The 17784-nt window shown below is 43.4% G+C and overlaps 1 non-coding gene across 1 annotated transcript; it reads right to left on the reverse strand.

The window, feature by feature from the left end:
* Window positions 1–17361: 17361 nt before the first annotated feature.
* On the reverse strand, window positions 17362–17540 carry LOC119562147. Its single transcript, XR_005221715.1, has one exon. It is a non-coding gene; the product is annotated as a 5.8S ribosomal RNA (ribosomal RNA).
* Between the last annotated feature and the right edge of the window lie 244 nt (window positions 17541–17784).

The following is a 17784-nucleotide window of genomic DNA, read 5'->3' on the forward strand; positions in this document are numbered from 1 at the left end:
ATTTATTATATTATACATTATTATGCCTTATAGGTATTATACCTATAAGCCATATCCATACGATTCATTCACTAGTGCCGCCCCTCACTAGGTTTATAATTGTTATATCATTGATATACAATTTATTTCTATATATATGGCATTTATATGCCATATCCATACAATGCATTCACATTTCAATGTATATTTACTTGTTATACATTATTATGCCTTATAGGTATTATACCTATAAGCCATATCCATACGAATTCACTTATATAAATATATGTATATTTTTCTATACATAATTTTTTTTTACTTTTGTATGGTTTTCTATGCATATCCATAGTTTATATGGATATGCTTGGCGTTCTATATAGTATTGACAAATTCATATGCATAACATAAGTTTTGACCAATACGAGGAGGGGCCCGCCAACGACCACCTCCCTATAGTAGTTTTTTACCCCACGCACTATTGCGTGCCTGTTTACAGTACTAGTGCCAGCTATCACTAGGTTTATATATCGTGTTTCAGTGATATATGGGTAAATTCTACCATTTATTCTTATGTATATGGCATTTCTATGCCATATTTATACAATCCATTCATATCTTAATGTATATTTATTATATTATACATTATTATGCCTTATAGGTATTATACCTATAAGCCATATCCATACGATTCATTCACTAGTGCCGCCCCTCACTAGGTTTATAATTGTTATATCATTGATATACAATTTATTTCTATATATATGGCATTTATATGCCATATCCATACAATGCATTCACATTTCAATGTATATTTACTTGTTATACATTATTATGCCTTATAGGTATTATACCTATAAGCCATATCCATACGATTCACTTATATAAATATATGTATATTTTTCTATACATAATTTTTTTTTACTTTTGTATGGTTTTCTATGCATATCCATAGTTTATATGGATATGCTTGGCGTTCTATATAGTATTGACAAATTCATATGCATAACATAAGTTTTGACCAATACGAGGAGGGGCCCGCCAACGACCACCTCCCTATAGTAGTTTTTTACCCCACGCACTATTGCGTGCCTGTTTACAGTACTAGTGCCAGCTATCACTAGGTTTATATATCGTGTTTCAGTGATATATGGGTAAATTCTACCATTTATTCTTATGTATATGGCATTTCTATGCCATATTTATACAATCCATTCATATCTTAATGTATATTTATTATATTATACATTATTATGCCTTATAGGTATTATACCTATAAGCCATATCCATACGATTCATTCACTAGTGCCGCCCCTCACTAGGTTTATAATTGTTATATCATTGATATACAATTTATTTCTATATATATGGCATTTATATGCCATATCCATACAATGCATTCACATTTCAATGTATATTTACTTGTTATACATTATTATGCCTTATAGGTATTATACCTATAAGCCATATCCATACGATTCACTTATATAAATATATGTATATTTTTCTATACATAATTTTTTTTTACTTTTGTATGGATTTCTATGCATATCCATAGTTTATATGGATATGCTTGGCGTTCTATATAGTATTGACAAATTCATATGCATAACATAAGTTTTGACCAATACGAGGAGGGGCCCGCCAACGACCACCTCCCTATAGTAGTTTTTTACCCCACGCACTATTGCGTGCCTGTTTACAGTACTAGTGCCAGCTATCACTAGGTTTATATATCGTGTTTCAGTGATATATGGGTAAATTCTACCATTTATTCTTATGTATATGGCATTTCTATGCCATATTTATACAATCCATTCATATCTTAATGTATATTTATTATATTATACATTATTATGCCTTATAGGTATTATACCTATAAGCCATATCCATACGATTCATTCACTAGTGCCGCCCCTCACTAGGTTTATAATTGTTATATCATTGATATACAATTTATTTCTATATATATGGCATTTATATGCCATATCCATACAATGCATTCACATTTCAATGTATATTTACTTGTTATACATTATTATGCCTTATAGGTATTATACCTATAAGCCATATCCATACGATTCACTTATATAAATATATGTATATTTTTCTATACATAATTTTTTTTTACTTTTGTATGGATTTCTATGCATATCCATAGTTTATATGGATATGCTTGGCGTTCTATATAGTATTGACAAATTCATATGCATAACATAAGTTTTGACCAATACGAGGAGGGGCCCGCCAACGACCACCTCCCTATAGTAGTTTTTTACCCCACGCACTATTGCGTGCATGTTTACAGTACTAGTGCCAGCTATCATTAGGTTTATATATCGTGTTTCAGTGATATATGGGTAAATTCTACCATTTATTCTTATGTATGTATATGGCATTTCTATGCCATATTTATATAATTCATTCATATCTTAATTTATATTTATTATATTATACATTATTATGCCTTATAGGTATTATACCTATAAGCCATATCCATACGATTCATATACTAGTGCAGCCCCTCACTAGGTTTATATATCTCATTTTAATTATATATTGGTAAATTCTATTATTTATTCTTGTGTATATGGCACTTATATGCCGCCATATCTATAAAAATGCATTTATATTTCAATGTATATTTTCTATATTATACATTATTATGCCTTAAAAAGTTATTATACCTACCATAAGGCGATATCCATACGATTCATTTATATAAAAGATATATGTATAATTTTCTATACATAATTTTTTTTTATGAATATATGGGTTTCCTAAGCATATCCATATAATACATTTAGTTTTATATGGATTAGATTGGTCTTCTTTATTGTATTGCCAAACTCATATTGATAAAATAAGTTTTGAACAATAAGAGGATCAGCCGCCAACCAACCAACCACTGCTACCATTGGAGGAACATATACTTACTTTTTATATGTCCTCTTACTTGAATGGTCCTCTCTTTACTTGAAAATTTCATTACCATAGGAATCTATTTATACATGGAATATGATTTCCACTACTTTTTCGCGTCACTAATAATTAATATGACGATACAGACTTGCTACCATAACATAAGTCTTGAACAATAATAGGAGCAGCCGCCAACCAACCACCAACCAACCAACCACTGCTACCATTGATAGTAATTTTATATGTCCTCTTTAGTTGAATTTCAATACCATAGGAATATTTATACATGGAATATGTTTTGCCACTACTTTTTCGCGTCACTAATAATATGACGATACAGTCTTGCTACCATAACATAAGTTTTGAACAATAAGAGGAGCAGACACACCAACCAACCAACCGCGCTGCTACCATTATATATACTTATATTTATATAAGTCCTCTTTACTTGAATGGCCTCTTTACTTGAATTTCAATACCATAGGAATATTTATTTATACATGGAATATGTTTTGCCACTACTTTTTCGCGTCACTAATAATATGACGATATAGACTTGCTACCATAACATAAGTTTTGAACAATAAGAGGAGCAGACACCAACCAACCAACCGCTGCTACCATTGAATGAACCATATATACAAACTTTTATATATGTCCTCTTTACTTGAATTTTAATACCATAGGAATATTTATACATGGAATATGTTTGCCACTTTATCATCGCGTCACTAATAAGATGACGATACATTTTGTTTGTTCAATATTTACTTATATATTGATGTTTCCAATTTAGGTCTTTTATATTTCTTCTTCCCTACCTTACACACCACAAACAAAGTGGCGTGCGATGCTGCAAGCAAGCATAATGATTATGCCCGCTTGCAACATCTTTATTATCGAATCATCAAGCAAAGGATAAGCTTCAGTGGATCGCAGTATGGCAGCTGCTCAACCACTTACAACACCTTGCCTGTTACAAAAGTCGTTTACAATTGATTCTAGGCTTTGTCATTGTATTAAATAATGCTTTTATATGTAACTAGCGCGGCATCAGGTGATCAAAGATCCTCCCAATTTACTATGTTACAAATTACATTGGCATCACATCCATTGTCGTTTATAAAGTAAATTATAAACTTTAAATGGTTTAGAAGCCATACAATGCAAATTGCCCCTTATTTATCATTGCAGTCCAGCACGGATACGACCTTAGAGGCGTTCAGGCATAATCCAACGGACGTAGCGTCATACCACTGTTCGCTCGAACAAGTATTGTGCCATTGGTCCGTACCTGCGGTTCCTCTCGTACTACGCAGGAATGCTGTCGCAACAACGTTTTGTCATTAGTAGGGTAAAACTAACCTGTCTCACGACGGTCTAAACCCAGCTCACGTTCCCTTGCATGGGTGAACAATCCAACGCTTGGTGAATTTTGCTTCACAATGATAGGAAGAGCCGACATCGAAGGATCAAAAAGCGACGTCGCTATGAACGCTTGGCCGCCACAAGCCAGTTATCCCTATGGTAACTTTTCTGACACCTCTTGTTAAAAACTCTTTAAACCAAAAGGATCGATAGGCCGAGCTTTTGCTGTCCCTGTGTGTACTGAACACCGAGATCAAGTCAGCATTTGCCCTTTTGCTCTATGTGTGGTTTCTGTCCGCACTGAGCTGGCCTTGGGACACCTCCGTTATTATTTGAGAGATGTACCGCCCCAGTCAAACTCCCTACCTGGCAATGTCCTTGAATTGGATCATACCTGAGTAATTGGAGTTATACCAAATTTTCAAATCAAAAATACATAAATGCACCGTTTTATTAAAGAATTTGTTTGCGATTATATAACAAACTCGTGATACTTTGATCAAGAAGCTTGCATCAAAACCCAATACCATAAGATATAATAAATATATCCGTATAATGGCTAGGAAATGATACACGTTCCATTTAATCAAGTAAGTAAGGAAACAATAAGAGTAGTGGTATTTCATTGGCGATACCAAACCGAAGTCTAATATCTCCCACTTATTCTACACCTCTTATGTCTCCTTACACTGCCAGATTAGAGTCAAGCTCAAAAGGGTCTTCTTTCCCCGCTAATTATTCCAAGCCCGTTCCCTTGGCTGTGGTTTCGCTAGATAGTAGATAGGGACAGTAGGAATCTCGTTAATCCATTCATGCGCGTCACTAATTAGATGACGAGGCATTTGGCTATTTTTTTTTTTTTTTTTTTTTTTTTTTTTTTTTTTTTTTTTTTTTTTTTTTTTTTTTTTTGATCGCTAAGGTATGGAAATCTTCAAAAGATACTAGGTCTGCCAACACCTTGTGTGGTCTCAGTTTGTCTAGTTATGTACGATTCATTGCTCTATCTGAACCTTCTTCACATTGAGGGTTCCACAACGCCTACGTACTAAAACCATCCTTACATGCTGTTGTTGTGCGATGTTTGTGCCTAATTGATGGTGTGCCTAGGCAGCAGGCATATATATTTATATATATTTGAACCAAGGGCATAAGCTACGTCCAGCCTCTTGAGTATCCACTATAATACATGAACTGTCTAAAACAGCCAAGACTACCTCTTATTACTTGTATAGATATGATATGGCTATCATATTTATTTAGGAGGCCCTTCGCAATCAACCGTTTTACGGATTGACCACTCCAGATCCCTCTCCAATTAATTGTGGCAGAGTGAAACTCTATGTCACCTGTCGCTACGAACTTGCGCCGCAATTCGCGTCTTATGTCCGGGGTATCGTATCTTTGGATTTTGCGCTGATGCGCATCGTCCAAAGAGTGTCCGTCATTTGTCACCTGAACGTCAATCACATCAATGTGATTTGGTCGGAGTACCACCAGGTCGGGTTTATTGAGGCCGGACTCGCCCTGCAGACTTGGCTCAACAATGACCACGCAGCCTCTCTCCTCAAGTCCCCGCTTGATTCGATTTACTACGCAGTTGTGTCTAGCTACCCGCCTCCCATGCGAGCGATAGCATTTTTGCATGATGTGGTTTGATGTTTCGGGAGCATCACATCCTGCACGACACTGTCGATCCAATTCGTGCCTTCCCCTCGTAGTACGAGACTTCGTGGGTAGGGCATTTATCCGCAGTTTAATTCCGTCTCTATATTCCTTTCCTGTTAGCAAACGCGTGGGTTGACTGACCCATCCGTGTTGTGGACCATAATGGCCCGCTTCACGGAGACCGTTGCCATCAACAGACACGAACAATCTATTTGCCCAATACTCTTCTATTGCCGAACGTGTATGCATTTCTCCTTGTTCCGCTAGCAACCTAACTCGGGCCCTTTGCATTTCTTCCTCGATGAAAGAGCTGGCCACTTCGGATTGCTCGAAGTGAGGCCATTTTATATTGCTCAATCGTCTTAGTCGAAGCATAGGAGCCATCCATCTTAGTGATGGAATCCCGAGTCCCCCACACTTTGGGGGGGCGTGAACAAATGCTATTGGCACATCCGGTGGTAAACCTAGCCATTTACGCACATAGAATCGTATCAATTTGTCGGATTTTCGTAACACACCTATCGTCACACTCCCAAGGGTAAGCTTGTGGTAGAGTTGTGGGATAAGGACGGTTCGAAGGGCAAATATCTTCTGTTGTGGCTTAAGAGGAGCTTGTGACAACCTTTGTAGCTTTGGACCAATGTCCTCGGCTGGGTTGCACTTCACTCTCCCGTTTGCATTGAAAATGATACCTAAATACTTCCACTCGTTAGTTCGCTTCAATGCCGGACACCCGTTCAAGCCTACTTGGAAGGTATGTGGATCTAACACAGTACACTTCTGTTTCGGCTGACCCTTAATACCGATAGTGAAACACTTGTCAGCATTAAGGGTGAGTCCAACAGTAGCCAGATAGCTAACTGTCTTGTCAAGCAGTTGTTGAAGCCCCATACGAGTTTCCGCAAAAAGGACCAAATCGTCTGCAAACGCGGCCGCGTTTGTCATGGCAGTTCCAACCTTGGTACCAATTTCTTTGGGGAAAGCTCTAAGTAACCGGTCAATGACCAGATTAAATAGAATAGGAGACAAAGGGTCACCCTGCTTCACTCCTCTAGCAGGGACGAATTCCTCTGAACTCCAACCTTCTCCGCAGAGACTAGTACCACCAACCTCGTACGAACTTTGTACGTAGTCGACGAAGTCCTTCGGTGCGCCATAAGCTTTTAGGGTGTTATATATAGATGCATGTGACAAAGAGTCAAATGCCTTGCTCACATCCAAATTGGCTATGTAGCAAGATCTATAGCTTTTATGACTACTCCTTAGGACTAAGTCGACTATCGTCGCATTATCGGCGCATCCGTCTGTTGGTAAGAAGCCCCGCTGACGCGGGTCCCAATCAACTGATGAGGTCAATCGGGTTGCCAATATTGCATTTAGCTGTCTTACCAAGACTGATGGCACCGATATTGGACGAAAGTCTTGCGGTCGCATTGCCGTCCCCGTCTTCGGAATGAAGATGGTTCTGGCTAGTCGGATAAAGCGAGGTAATTTACCGCACCATAGAATTAGGTTCATTATGCGAAGCATAACGCCTAACGGCACCTCCTTAGCAGATTTTGGAGTTATTCCGTCAGGCCCCGGAGAGCTAGATAATGCGACTCTTGATGTCCTAAGTTCGCGCTTTGTAATAGCGGACCATACCCTCTCAAGCGAGTGAACTGGAGTTGTCACTATGTTTTCGCAAGAGCTTGGGCTAGACTGAGTCATTACCTCTCTCCAATAGGGTTCCATATATTCTTGGTTTGGCATTACCGACTCATCAGTTTCCTCGAGTATTGACTTAATGCACCTTCCTTTATGCTTATCCCAGTTTCGCTGGATGACAGCGTACTGCTGCCTTCTGCTTTCTCTTCTATTCCGAGGCCGCCGTGCCGGCCTCGTCAGCGTGCGTCTTGCACCCTGTGTCGGAAAAATTCCCTGAAGATAAGCGGATAAGCACTGGAGAGTGGTTTCCTTCCCCTCGATCTGCGCCCTATCAATGATAGTTTGCAGTTCTTGGGCTCTCCATTTGGAAGGACAAACTACGGGGCTATACCCGCGTAGCGCCAACAAGATTCCACTGTTCGACTGTTCTAATGGTGTGATTGGAGACGTTTCAGACGTTGGTACTTGGGGGTTTTGCTCACTATTACTAGGGCGGCGCCGTATGGTTAGATTTGCAACTTCTGGGACGAGAGCAGATTGCCCCCTTATCTGCTCGATTTTCTCCTTATAATCGTCCCTCTGTCTCAGCTTTTTAATTGCTTCGACGCTACGGTTCGTGAAAAATACCGCTAGTTGCTTATTTATGTGTCTTACACCATTTGCCGTGAGCTCAACCTCCTTTCTCGCCATCATCATCTTCTCTTCCTCACACCATCTTGCCTTGATATCAACACGTCGACGAATATCATCAAGTTCGTCTGGGTGTTGAGATCTCATGTGAACACCAAGTCCTCTTTTGCTTGTAAAGGACCGGTCACATATTGTACATGGCACTCCGACTGGAGTAGCTTCTGCACTTGGTTCATATTGGGCATCCCCTGGGAAAAGATCCACAGGGGGTCGAGTCGTCAACGAATTTTCCACTAGTATCCGAGGCCTATTTATATTACTTTCTGTAGTTCCAATATGTAAGATTTCCCATAGGGTAACCAGCCCTATGGGAAATATATTCGCCGCTCAAATTGGCTGTTAAACAGTAAAGCAAGCTGCTTAACATTAACTTATGTCTCCTTACACTGCCAGATTAGAGTCAAGCTCAAAAGGGTCTTCTTTCCCCGCTAATTATTCCAAGCCCGTTCCCTTGGCTGTGGTTTCGCTAGATAGTAGATAGGGACAGGTGTGTCTCGGATCCCTCCGCTTTTATTTAACGTGGCATGTTCCGCAATGAAGGGATTACAACCACGGCATTCTAATATACCCACAAGTGAGTACATAATGCACGGGTCTAGATTAAGCGCCAAACCAACGCCCCGGACTAGAAGCTATAGCTATATACATAGCAACCACCCCAGTAGCAATTCGAGTGCTTACTTGTCGGGCAAGCACTCCCCCTTGCGTAGGGGCGAGATCTATCTAAAATCTCTACCGTTCTGTGGGTCACGGCACCCGAGTTGTATAACGCAACATCCACGTCGAGCCCGAGGACTCTACCCGCGATATAGGTGTCAACCACAGCCACCACGATACTCCCACAAGGGGGCCAACCTCAATGAGCAGCCTTGGAGCTGCTCAACCCGTGGTACCGAAATTACAGGCTCGGTGAGCCTCACCCCTTCAGCTCCGACAAGCTCGGATGGGGCAACCATTTGCCATATTAGTCGCCTCCTACGACAAGCTATGACAGGCTGTGGCAGAATTCTTCGCCGCTACCACACGGCAAGGGTTTTGGACTAAAAGTCCCTCCTCCTGCGGAACGCTTCGTCAGCAAACGTGTTGAGTCGTCGAGTCCTGTCCTCATCCTCCAGAATCCTTCCAAACGTCCAGTTTTCACCATCTCGCTGCACTCCAAGTCCATCAAGGTCGCGCAAATCTGCATAGAGGGGGCAGTCACACAAGACGTGCTGCCAATCCTCAACTGGATCGCCACATGAGCATGCGGCAGAGTCCGAGAGCGCTCTATTATGCAGAAATGCGTTTAACGATCCGTGTCCAGTGATCAGGAATCCGGTGCGCATCGGAAATCCGAAGTGTGGATTCCGAAATGCCAGAGTGACATCTGGGATGAACTTGTAGGTCACCCGTCCAGATGCATCTACGTCATCCCATCTGTCCTGCCATCTGTGCAGTAAGCACTGCTCCATACGCACCATCTTCTCTTCCCAGCTCAGACTCGTGAGGTCTTCGCCATACAGCAGATCGTATTCCTCCAGCGGGTATCCACGCTTTAGTTTGTATTTAACTGCCATTTGCATGGCAGCTAAATCAAACGGGGGAACGCCAGCAAGAACCTGCAGTGCCGCAGTGGACACTGTTCGGCATACCGGAAGGCTTCCCATAAGGATTAGCCTCTGGCAAGCAAGGAGTCGCCTCTTGGCCACAACTTGCTGCGTCGTAGTGACATACCATACCGAGGCACCGAATAGCGCACAGGGCACCATGAGTCCGGCATAGATGGTCCGCCTGGCTCGAGGACTGAAACCCCAGTCTACTCGAAGCACACGCGCCAATGCTGCAACGACTCCAGCCATACGCTGTCGAAGGTTCCCGACGTGCTCGAGGAATCTCAAGCCTTCGCTGACTGTGATGCCAAGGTACCGGCAGCTGCTTACATACGGCAAGTTTGCTCCAGCAAATTTTACCGCAGGGGGGCGACTTGGTACACGCGAAGGGCCACGCGTAAAGTGTTCGCTTCCTTTAAGCAGCATAATTACCGTCTTACTGGTGGAAACGGCAACGCCGACTTCCATCCCCCACGTTTCAACGATGGACATTAGTTGCGCTCCTTTTGTCTCCAGCGCGAGTCGGGAGTTTCCCTCGACGAGAAGCAGCAAATCATCCGCATACGCACTCAGTGTGCAGTACGACTCAAGGCGCCGGATCAGTACATCCATCAGCAGATCCCAAATGAATGGGCCGCTGATTGACCCCTGCGGACAGCCTCTAGTTACGGGGACATCAACTTCCTCGTAACTGCTTCGGATGACTGCTCTTCTGCCTGAGAAGAAGCTCTGCCACAAGCCCATCTCTCGGCATCCCAACTCCGCCAGTCGGCGCAGTGCAGCACTCCATTCCACATTGTCGAAGGCTCCCTTGAAGTCCACGAAAATGCCGAGCACGTATTTCGCCGGGCTGGCGTGAATACTGCTCTTCACGTGCATCCAAGCATCCTCCACACAACGTCCTTGGCGAAAACCGAACTGCCACCTGCAGCCTTCCGGAAGAACTTCTCTCACACGATCTACCATGATGGCCTCCAGCACCTTTCCGAAAACCGGAAGCAGGCAAATGCCGCGGTACGACGATGGCTCACACCTGTCCTTGTCGGGTCCCTTGAGCAGAGCTACCACACGAGGGCATTTCCACTCAGCAGGGAAGTACCCCGACCGGATGCAGCTGGAATACATCGCCGTAAGATGCTGAGGTATGGCGCGCCACACAGCCTTGCAAATCGTACCGTTGATGCCGTCCATGCCAGGCGAGCGTTTGCTCTTCAACCTAGCGACACAAGCACCAACCTCAGAAACTTCCAGGGGCGGTGGGAATTCCTCCGCTGAGGCAATCGGTGCATCGGACTCCGCAACTGGGAAAAAGTTGCGGAGGAGCACACGCGCACAGTCACTCCAGTTGGTGACTAGCTCGCCATTTACGCGAAGGCACCCAATCTCCGTCCGTTTCTTGCGACCTCGGCACATCTTGTAGACGCGCCCCCAGGGATCGTGTGAATTTTCTCCCACGAAGCGTCTCCAGCTGTCCTCCTTCGTCCTCAGGATGAGCTTCTTGTAGGCGGCCGAGGTAAGTCTCAGCTCGCGCACAATAAGCTCGGCCACGTCGTCATGGCGACGACGTCTGGCATCCTGAAGTCGGCGCCTAAGTCTCCTGACTTCGCGGCGCATCGCACTAAGGTCAGCGGTCCACCAACCTGGTCTCGATCTCGGCGATCCTGCAGTCCTCCTACCCAGAACAAGGTCGCACACTTCGTGGACGATCCTGCGAAGGGTAGAGGCTTGTTGGTCCAGCGGCGATTCTGAGAAGTCTTCCGGAAGTTCGGTTGCCCTACTCACCATTTCCTGCTCGAACAACCGCCAACGTGCATTGGAGAAGTTCCAGGACGGCACCGGAGCTAGGCTCTCAACGGCTGTATCGGTCGTTGGGTTGGCCACAACAGTAACGATGTTGTGGTCACTCAACTCCCAATCGTCCACTCTCCACTCGTATGTGGCTAGCATAGATCCTGCAGCGTTGGCGATCGTCACGTCGATGTCGCTCCGTCCGTTGCTGGACTCGAACGTGTACACCGAACTTGGCTGGTTTAGAACCACGGCTTCCTTCTCCACAATCCACTGAGACAGCAGCTCACCCCGATTATAGTTTGCAAGTCCCTCAGCGTGAGGAGGGAGCTTGCTAAACCACATGGGGGATGCTGCGTTTCGCATCAAGGCCAAGGATTGCGGGGGTTCTGCTGGCCAGCAGCAGGACCGCATCCAAGTACGCGAGGTACGGTGGTAAATCGGCATCAAACTGACAATATGCGGAGCATAGAAAGATTAAGCCAAATCTTCCTTTTATGCTCACACATACGCCGTACTCCGTGGTGAGGGGCTCCACTTGCATGCAGGTGACATCCTGGTGATTAACTAGGATGGCCGCCTTTCCTCCTCGATCGGTAAAACTCCTTATACCGTCAGGCAGCTCATCCATCCTCCCGTCGTTCACATATGGCTCCTGGACCAGTGCGAACAGGCTCTTGCTCTCTCGCAATCGGACTCCGAGCTCGATGGTAGCAGCTCGTCCTTTGCCACAATTTGCTTGGATGAAGCTATACATTTTTAATGTCTAGCATTCACCCGCGCCAGCACCGCCGCATACACAGGGCACCCGGGGGACAGCATATGGTGCGCCGATGGGTAGCCCTTGAAGCGGCAATTCCGGCAGTCCACCGGATTGGTGCAGCCTCGCGCATTGTGGCCAGTCTGTCCGCACTGTCGGCAGACCTTGTCGCTCTCCTTCATCCTGCAACTGGCCACCTTGTGGTCGAAACCGACGCACCTATGGCACGCATAAGTGCGCACCAAGGCCCGGCAGTTATATGCAAACCACCCTATGTAGGCTTTTCCTCCGTCCAGGACATCAAGTGCCGTCGCGTCGACCTCTAGCGTCACGTTGACCGTGGCGCCATTAGCCTGCGACCAGGGCTTTTCGAGCCGCACCGTCCTCTTGAATTGTGCCAGGTCCATCTTGTCCTCGAAGTTGTTTTTATACAACTCCGTCATGAAGTCCTCGGGCGTGTGCGCAGTGTCGACGTTGCTCACTACCACCTTTGGCTTCAGTTCCGGGGTCTGCTTAATTTCAAGTCCGGCCTCGCCGAACTTCTTGTTAGCCATCACGCGCTTAAGCTCACTGGACGACGGGGTACGTATAACCGCACCGCCACGCGCCAATCCCCTGACTTCATGGAGTCGGACTCCTAGTGCAGGAGCGATTTCTTTCCGCACCTTCTCCGCCAGCTGCTTGCCCGAGATGGTCGGGTCTGGGCTGTGCACGACTGCCGACCAGGTCTCCCGCGGCTTTCGCGGCATCGGGATCGGCGTGGCAGAAGGCACTGGCAAGCTGGGGTACGCAACTGCATACGACGGCTGGTTAGCAACAGCGACTGGTCGCTGAGCTGGCGGCGGTGGCGTCTTCTTGCACTGCTTGTAGCGATCATCGAGGATGGCATTCCTAATAAGCAGCGACGAGATCAAGCCGTCGTACCTCGTTGCGAATTTCATAATCTCCGTCTGGAGTTTTGCAGACACTATATTCACAATGAGCCCTAGCAGCTCATCCCTGATCGCAGTCGACTCTTCTGCGACGCGGCACGATCCTTGCTTCACGATCTCCATGGAGCAGTGCGACGAGCGAACAACGGGAGGGGGAGAGGGGACTACGACCTCAACTCCAACGGCGACTTTTGCTGCAGCGGCTGATGTCGAGGCTTCAGCGGCGTCGGCAGCGGCAGCAGCAGCGGCAGCGGCAGCAGCAGTAGCAGCTGCAGCTACTACAGCAGCAGTGGGGGCGGCGGCAGCGGGAGCGGGCGGCGGCGGCATCTCCAGAGAAGAGAGCGTCTCCTCTACAAGGGGCTCTGGCCCGCCTCCAACTCCATCCACGGCAACAATCTTTGCCTGCGAGGCGTCCCCTTGCGGCAGCACCTCGTCCACGCTTCCCCTTCGGGCGGCCTTTTCGTCCAACATTGACGCTACCTCGACTGCTGGCAGATTCGCTGCCCGAGCATCCGCCCTCCGTCTCCATCGGAGATGGAGCCATCGCCCACCTACCCTCTAAACTTTTTCTCGAGCAAGCTCACTTACCCGATAAGAAAGCTTAGGCGGTACACGCACAGCTGACGCGCGAGAGGAATCACGCGAGAGGGAACACCTGACGCCAAACGCTCTCGCGAAAGCTCTCTCACGAAAGCGCTCTCTCGAAAGCGCTCTCCAAGCACACGCGGCGCGCGCACGTGTGGAATTTTCCACAAAGGAAAACTCCGATTACTCCGCTCACCGCTGACTTTTCTAAATGTTTTTGCACCACCGTACTCCTTTCGCAAAGGCACGAATTTTGACGCAAATTTTAACTTTGTACACCACGTACTTTCCGAGATATGACCGACTGATTGGGACCACGAAAAAACACACGTCCGTCGTTAATCCATTCATGCGCGTCACTAATTAGATGACGAGGCATTTGGCTACCTTAAGAGAGTCATAGTTACTCCCGCCGTTGACCCGCGCTTACTTGAATTTCTTCACTTTGACATTCAGAGCACTGGGCAGAAATCACATTGTGTCAACACCCGCTAGGGCCATCACAATGCTTTGTTTTAATTAGACAGTCGGATTCCCCAAGTCCGTGCCAGTTCTGAATTGATTGTTAATTGATAATCGTTATAATTAATAAGAACTAATTGGTTTAACCCAATTAGTATTCTTAAAAATTTTAGCAAGAAAGTTCCACAATTGGCTACGTAACTAAACTATCCGGGGAACAAGTGACCAACATAAATGCCAGACACTCTATTTACCCAGAACGAGCACATAAACCATGTTATTGTTTCCCAATCAAGCCGACTATCTCAATCTTCAGAGCCAATCCTTATCCCGAAGTTACGGATCTAATTTGCCGACTTCCCTTACCTACATTATTCTATCGACTAGAGACTCTTCACCTTGGAGACCAGCTGCGGATATTGGTACGGCCTGTTGAGAAGTTTGCGTGTCCCCACCATAAATTTTCAAGGTCCGAGGAGAAAATATCGACACAACAGTATATGTCATGCTCTTCTAGCCCATCTACCATATCTCTCTGCGAAAGACTTCCATGGTAGTACGGCTATAAAACAGAAAAGAAAACTCTTCCGATATCTCTCGACGGCTTCTTTATGGTCGTTCCTGTTGCCAGGATGAGCACGAGGCCCATATTTAATAACAAACGGATACTCAACAGGTTACGGAATTGGAACCGTATTCCCTTTCGTTCAAAATTATTCAAGTATATTAATTAGCTTGATTTATATAATATAATTATATTTGTATGGCATTTGTGTTTTACTTGAAAATTTTCGGCTTTCGCCTTGAACTTAGGACCGACTAACTCGTGATCAACCACTGTTCACACGAAACCCTTCTCCACTTCAGTCCTCCAAGGTCTCATTCGATTATTTGCTACTACCACCAAGATCTGTACCAATGGCAGCTCCATGCAGGCTTACGCCAAACACTTCTACGCATACCATTGTACCTTCCTACTCACTAAAGTTTCAAAATTTATATCACAAGTAATATAAATCATCTACTTTAGCGGTAATGTATAGGTATACAACTTAAGCGCCATCCATTTTAAGGGCTAGTTGCTTCGGCAGGTGAGTTGTTACACACTCCTTAGCGGATTTCGACTTCCATGATCACCGTCCTGCTGTTTTAAGCAACCAACGCCTTTCATGGTATCTGCATGAGTTGTTAATTTGGGCACCGTAACATTACGTTTGGTTCATCCCACAGCGCCAGTTCTGCTTACCAAAAGTGGCCCACTGGGCACATTATATCATAACCTTGAACTTCATATCAAGAAAGTTAAGGTTCTTACCCATTTAAAGTTTGAGAATAGGTTAAGATCGTTTCGACCCTAAGGCCTCTAATCATTCGCTTTACCAGATAAGATTATTTTATATAACATTAAAATGCACCAGCTATCCTGAGGGAAACTTCGGAAGGAACCAGCTACTAGATGGTTCGATTGGTCTTTCGCCCCTATACTCAATTCTGACAATCGATTTGCACGTCAGAACTGTTTCGGTCTTCCATCAGGGTTTCCCCTGACTTCAACCTGATCAAGTATAGTTCACCATCTTTCGGGTCACAGCATATATGCTCAAGGTACGTTCCAGTTAGAGGCATAAATAATATAAATATCATTATACATAACTATATAGAACGCCCCGGGATTGTGTTAATTAGCTATAAATAGTTAAAAAACTAATCCCATTATTAGTCAAGTTAATTACGCTATTAGGTTTATATCCCAATAACTTGCACATATGTTAGACTCCTTGGTCCGTGTTTCAAGACGGGTCCCGAAGGTATCCTGAATCTTTCGCATTGTTAATCATACAAGTGCATATAATAAACACAAAAATCAATGATAATTATGCCATTATATAATTCCGAAAAATTAACGCACTGTATTCATATAAATCTATCAGCACTTTATCAAATTAATAACATTTATTCTGTGTTAAAATGCAAGCAAATTAATTTGAATAAACTATAAGTTATATTTTATGATAAATTTTGTATGCTAATAGATTACAATGTCCTTATATGGAAAAAATGCACACTATTATCATAATATTGTTTAAATATTACAATTTTAATGATGAATTTTCCATAACGGATATTCAGGTTCATCGGGCTTAACCTCTAAGCAGTTTCACGTACTGTTTAACTCTCTATTCAGAGTTCTTTTCAACTTTCCCTCACGGTACTTGTTTACTATCGGTCTCATGGTTATATTTAGTTTTAGATGGAGTTTACCACCCACTTAGTGCTGCACTATCAAGCAACACGACTCTTTGGAAACATCATCTAGTAATCATTAACGTTATACGGGCCTGGCACCCTCTATGGGTAAATGGCCTCATTTAAGAAGGACTTAAATCGTTAATTTCTCATACTAGAATATTGACGCTCCATACACTGCATCTCACATTTGCCATATAGACAAAGTGACTTAGTGCTGAACTGATTTCTTTTCGCTCGCCGCTACTAAGAAAATCCTGGTTAGTTTCTTTTCCTCCCCTAATTAATATGCTTAAATTCAGGGGGTAGTCCCATATGAGTTGAGGTTGTGTATAACTTTTTTTGCAATTAATTCTTTATATATAATGATAAAACATTTTATTAAATTCGTTATATATTTTATATATTTGTATGGCATTTGTTTGGTCTAACGAATCAACGAAGAATAATAATATTGTCAACGGCTTTCTATTTACTAATCTTTAATAAGAGACAATTCTAGATAAATTTTTTATGCTAGACATTTCTCAGTATTATTTGATTGAAAAAGAAAATATTTCTCTTCGTTTTTCACATTCAAATTATTTACTAATGTGAGATAATGTTTTTCATATATTTGTTAATATTATGAATAATATAATAATTAAATTATTATTATCCAATAATATACCATATGCTTATAAAATTTCATTATAAAATTTATATAAACAACTTAATTAGCATAGTCTTACAACCCTCAACCATATGTAGTCCAAGCAGCACTATAAAATTAATTAAAGTACATAACAGCATGGACTGCGATATGCGTTCAAAATGTCGATGTTCATGTGTCCTGCAGTTCACACGATGACGCACAGTTTGCTGCGTTCTTCATCGACCCATGAGCCGAGTGATCCACCGCTTAGAGTTTTATATATTGGTTTGGTAATTTTGTCATATATGTTTTTATTGAAAGAAATTAAAAATACACCATTTTACTGGCATATATCAATTCCTTCAATAAATTGATTTTTATACCTAAAACGAATGCTGCGAAATGTCTTAGTTTCATATAACCAATAATATATCAAGTATTTTTTAAATGGCATTTACGGTATTAATACTTTTTTTTAGCGATATATATTGAAATTTATATAAAACATTAACCTGTAAT

Source organism: Drosophila subpulchrella, unplaced genomic scaffold (assembly GCF_014743375.2).
Source record: "Drosophila subpulchrella strain 33 F10 #4 breed RU33 unplaced genomic scaffold, RU_Dsub_v1.1 Primary Assembly Seq394, whole genome shotgun sequence".
NCBI classification, from domain to species: Eukaryota; Metazoa; Arthropoda; class Insecta; order Diptera; family Drosophilidae; genus Drosophila; species Drosophila subpulchrella.